Source organism: Coregonus lavaretus (genome assembly GCF_964263955.1).
Source record: "Coregonus lavaretus genome assembly, chromosome: 20".
Lineage (NCBI taxonomy): Eukaryota > Metazoa > Chordata > Actinopteri > Salmoniformes > Salmonidae > Coregonus > Coregonus lavaretus.
The window spans coordinates 1,528,225-1,534,224 of NC_140007.1; positions in this window are offsets into that span (position 1 = coordinate 1,528,225).

The window sequence follows — 6,000 nt, forward strand, 5'->3', positions numbered from 1 at the left end:
ACCCCCCTCAGCCCCTGTTACGCCCCTGAAAAAGGGGAGAAATAATCACGAAAGTGATGCAGTTATGTTTCCTCACTGAAAACTTTAGTATAATGCTTTTACAAAAATACCACATTTTACAGAACAACAGATCTACAGGAACCAGAGTTTTGTAGGGTACAAAGCTTATTCAAGTCACAACAGCATAAACTGTAATTCACTAAAACATATACAAATGTTTCAATATAACTGTCAAACACAAAGTAGCTTTAGCTCAGTAACCCATAACTACATTTATCAACCTCGTCAACAAAGTATTCGAAACACATTATACAAATAACCCCAAAATATATTATTAACAGCGCACATGCTCATTCACAATTAGCATAAAATGGCAGCTACTCTCAGTACGAAGCTATTCTTCACTGCAACCAAGCAGGTTTCACTCACACACGCACCTAATAACTCTCTTCAACTTAACTCTAACTTACTCAAGATGTTACTAACACATACCTTAAACTCTCTTGACATGTTAGCAAGTTTTTACATTCAAATTAACTCGTTTTATATCAATAACGTACCTGAAAAAGGGGAGAAATAATCACGAAAGTGATGCAGTTATGTTTCCTCACTGAAAACTTTAGTATAATGAGAAAAAAGACCGCGATTTCCCCAGAAAGTTGAGTGGAGATCAGAGCAATCGATCTCAGGCTCATAGATTAAGAGCATTTAGTAGATCACAGATTAACACTTTTACCCTTAAATTAGGCACCACAAAATAAAGTAGTCAATATAACGTTTACACATTCCTCTTACAATATTTACCCTTTGTACACTTGACGGATTTTAACACAATTATGAATTTTATCAATCTCTATGAACTAGTACTGAATGCATGATCTTTTTAACCTTAGATATTTTAAGATCCTTACATACCATGAACTTACTAATACTTTTTAGTGTATAACAGGCTATGAATATGTCCTTTAACCTGTCACACTCTCCCCGACAAAATAAATGTTGTCCCAACATTACAAACATTGTCTTCTTAACCAGTCTATAAGCTAGTACTTGAGCAGAGGTCAAAGTTCACGGTTCAAATAGAACCAAGAAGTTATATTCACAGTCCATATCTGTTGACCAGCTGTATAAACAGTCCATAAGCAGTCTTTTCTCATACTATTGTCAACAGTCCATCAGTTTTAATGATCTATATGCATAGTCTGCTAATTGTCTCGTGACAGTCTGTGAAATCAGTCAGTAGTCCATGGTCAAACATGTCAACTCTGTCTGTGGCCTCAAGTTTGCTGAAGTCCATACATGTAGGGTGGCTGAAGGTAATATCGCTGTAGTGATGGCAGCCATGGAACCAGTCTTGGTGCAGGGTAGACAGGGAACCACTGTGGCTGTGGCTGGATACTGTAGCAGGAAGGGATACCAAGCTGATCATAGGTGATACGTCTTGGAGGGTGTCTCTCTCTTTGTGGCAGCTGGTAAGCTGGTTCCTCAGGTTCAGCAGCAGCAGTTAATGAAGGAAAGGCACTTAGTGGACGATCATCAAGCACATTTTCAGCAGGCAAGTTCATCTCCTCAGCAGGCAGTTCTTTAACTGTTGTTTTCTCCTCCAGCTGATTTTCAACAAGAGGCTGTGCTGGTAGCGTATCAGGAACTGGCACCACAACTGTCTGTTTCACTGGTGGGGGCCTGTTTTCCGACTCTCTCGCTGGTTCAGCATACCTCTCAGGTACTGTAGGAGATGTGGGGACCTGTAGTGGCTCATGATGAAGGTCATATTCATCCCCGCTGTCTTCATCAGAATCTAGAGGCTGTGATCCAGGCTGATGTCTCTTTTTCTTACTTTTGTCATCTTTAGTCATTTCTGGTTGTCTCTCAAAAGGTAAGTGGTCACAGGACATGAGCAGGTTTCTGTGCAGGACCCGGGAGCGTCCCCTACCCTTTTCTGGTCTCAACTCATAAATCGGCAGGTCTGAACCCATTTGTCTCACTACTGTGTGAATTTGATCTTCCCAATAGTTACGGAGTTTGCCTGGTCCTCCTCTTGGTGTCAGGTTTTTAATCAGAACTCGCTCGCCAGGCTGTAGCACTGAACTCCTAACTTTAGTGTCATAGTACTTCTTACTTCTTTCAGCAGCTTTCTGAGCATTTTCATTTGCAATGGCGTATGCTTCTTTCATTCCTCGTTTCCAGTTCTCCACGTAGTCTCGCTGGTTACTGGAACCTGCCTCTGTGCACAATCCAAAGAACATATCAACTGGAAGCCTGGGTGATCTCCCAAACAGAAGATAAAATGGTGAATAGCCAGTCACTTCGCAACGGGTGCAGTTAGGCATAAACCAGTTTGTTTAGAGACTCCTTCCAGTTTGACTTTTGTGTCTCAGTTAGTGTCTTTAGCATTTGCAACAATGTTCTGTTCATTCGTTCCACTTGACCGTTCCCCATCGGGTGGTAGGGTGTTGTTCTGGACCCCGCCATGCCACTGAGTTTCTTTAACTGATGGAACAACTGATTTTCGAATTCTCCCCCTTGGTCATGGTGGATGCGGGAGGGGAACCCAAACTTCAGGGCAAAGTCATTGAAGATGAGATTTGCAGCAGTTTTTCCTGACTTTGATGTGGTGGCATAGGCTTGAGTGAAACGTGTAAAATGATCAACAATTACGAGGATGTACTCATATCCCCCTTTGCATCTGTCGAGATGGAGGAAATCTATACATACCAGTTCAAATGGCTGTGTTGTCACAATGTTTGTCAGAGGAGCTCTTGTTTCATGGCCTGGCTTTTTCTGCTTGACACAGCTACAAGTTTTAGTCACATAGTGCTCGATGTCAGATTGCATATACGGCCAGAAGAAGCGGTCACGTACTAGTGATACAGTGCGGTCAGTACCTTGGTGTCCCATGTTATTGTGCAACTCTTCCATCACTTTACCTTTGTACTGCTCTGGTAGAACTAACTGCTTGCGGGCTGTAGTGATTCTGTAAAGAATACCATCACTGTCGATTGTCAATTTGTCCCATTCTCTGAATAGGCATTTTGTCTTTGGACTGAATTCCTTTTGCTCTTTAACTGGCGGTTTGGAACCAGACAGCTTGAAATCGAGCACAGGACGGATGACCGGATCAGACTCTTGTGCCTCTCTTATCCCCTCTTTTGGGATCGAGCTGATTGTTGCTGTAGTTGTCTCACCTTCAGCTGATACTGACATAGATGCAGCTGAAATTGACCAAGGCACAAAAGGCTCTTTCTGTACCTCTACTGCTTGTATCGTGGCGGCAATGGTGTCTGGTGGAAGCTCCTCAGAACATTCTCTCATCAGTGACTCTACATCCAGTGGCATCCTCGACAAAGCATCTGCATCACTGTTCTCTCTGCCTGGCCTGTACTTTATTGTAAAGTGGAAATCAGCCGATTCTGCAACCCACCTGGAAGTGGTTGCGTTCAGTTTGGCAGTAGACAGAATGTAGCTGAGCGGGTTGTTATCGCTGTATACAGTGAAGGTCGGAGCATAGTACAAATAATCATGGAACTTATCAGTGATTGCCCATTTTAGAGCTAGAAATTCTAGCTTGCCAGAGTGGTAGTGATAGTTCTTCTCAGCTGCTGTTAAGGTTCGAGAGCCATAAGCAATGACCCTAAGCTTCCCATTTTGCTCTTGATAAAGAACTGCTCCCAAGCCTTGGTGTGACGCATCAGTGTGTACAACAAATGGCTGAGTGAAGTCAGGGAAACCTAAGACTGGTGGGTGAAGCAGACACTCAATCAGCTGTTCAAGTGCCTGTTGATGCTGGTCAGTCCACAGGATTGGCTTGTTTGAGGGCACCACATGACTTACTTTCTTTGTTTTTGCTTTCTGTGGGTGGTCAGGTAATTTCTATGAATCTGCTTTCAGGAGGTCATACAGACAGCTGGCCCTCCTAGAAAAGTATTTGATGTACTGTCTGTAGTAAGTGAGTAAACCAAGCATTTTTCTGAGCTGGCCCACAGTCTGTGGTCTGATCTCTTTCAATGCTCTTACTGCTTCAAAATCGGCTGGGTCAACTTTGCTGCCGTCTGCAGACACTATTCTGCCCAAATAACGGACCTGGGGTTTAAAGAGATCACAATTACTTGGCTTGAGTTTGATGCCATACTCTCTGAGACACTGCAAAACCTTTTGCACATCATTCACATGGCTGTCGAAAGTTTTACTGAAAACTAGCGTGTCGTCCAGATAAGGAATGCAGATGTTGTCCCGGAGCCCTTCCAAACATTCCTCCATACAACGCTGAAAAGCTGCAGGAGCATTCATGAGGCCGAATGGCATACGTATCCACTCATAGAGTCCCCATGGGGTCACAAATGCTGTCAGTGATCTGCTTTCTTCAGAGATGAACCCTTGGTGATATGCTTTTCCCTGATCTAAAAGGGAGAACCAGGAATTACCACCTAAACTGTCCATGATGTCCTGGACCCGAGGGATGGGCTGGCGGTCGGGATGTGTCTTTCTGTTCAGGTCTCTGTAATCTATACACAACCGGAGGGTCCCGTCCTTCTTCCTAACGCACACGACAGGTGAAGAATATGAAGAGTTTGACTTCCTAACCCAACCCTGGGCTATGAGGTCATGAAGGTAACCCTTCATCTCTTGATACAGTGGCCTGGGCACTGACATGTATGTGCGCTTGACTGGTTCAGAGTCCTTTAGAGAAATAGTCATTTTCAATCGTTCAATGCAGCCAATGTCATTGTCTGATCTGGAGAAGGAGTGACACTCTTCTCTAAGCATTTTCCTAACAACCTCTCTCTGCTCTTCGGTTAGGTGACTTAAACCTACTGGTGGATCCCACTGTTCAGTAGCAGTACATGGGGTTTGAACACTGGTGTGATTCACTGTGGCTGGGGTGACAGCTTTTTCAAAGACTTGGGCAGGTAACACAGTCATAATGGTTTGTACTGTACCGATTATGGTGCGTCCTAGCAGGGCAATGTCGTGGTCAGTGGGGTAAGAGACATCAAGCATGACAACTGGAAAAACACCTTTCTTAACTCTGACTAGTGTGTCAAAGAACTCAAGTTCATCTGGCCACTGCGGGTTCAGGTCTGGCTGGAAAAGCATTGTCATGTCGTCTTTGAAAGGCTGGGAAGCTACACGGCACTCAATCTGAATGCTACTGTGTTTTGGTACAGCAACCTTCTCTTTCTTGGTTTTCACTGCGTATTCATCTGTCTGTTCTGCGCTAACAGCCTGTATAAAAGCCCTCACCTTATTTCTTTTGAGGCTTGGGAAAGCTTTTTTCACTGTACTGTACCGTTTAGTCTTTTCGGTCATTGTCAGGATGTGCTCAATAACATTGAAACCTATGATGGGATGAGATAGGTGACAGCCTTTCATTACCAGCACTGGGATGATCAGTTCCTTCGTTTGGTCAGTTTCAGAGGCTAGCCGAAAAGTTGTTTCAATCCATCCCAGGTACGGCATTTCAGTCCCATTTGCTGCCATCAATCTTAGATCATCAGGTGAGTCCAGAATTTCTGAAACATCCCTCAGCCTTGCGTTTGGGAGAGATTCCGCTTTCCATCGTTCATCAATGACCGATACCTGAGAGCCTGTGTCCCATAGGGCTTGGAGGTGGTGGCGATTGAGGTGACACTCAACAAGGCACTGTCTACCGACTAGCGAGGTGACCTTATGGGGGTGGCAACCTTGAGCTAGGGATGGTAAAGAGTGGGCATTTTCTTCTGTACAGGAAAGCTTTTCACAGGTAGAGTCAATTTTTAGGTGAGTGCATTTTTCCTTATGTTTAGTCCAATGTTGGTTTTGAAATCCTTTGGAACAGTACAGTGTCTCTTTACATGATGAACATTGTTTCAGTTTCTCAAATGAATCTTCTCTGGCACAATTTGCACATTTCTGGGACTTTTTGGTAGCTACAGTTAACACTTGTCCCTCAGCGGTAACCATTCCCCGTTTAAAGGGGCCTCTTTGGATGGTCTGACTCCCCGGATTTTACATCCAGCTTGA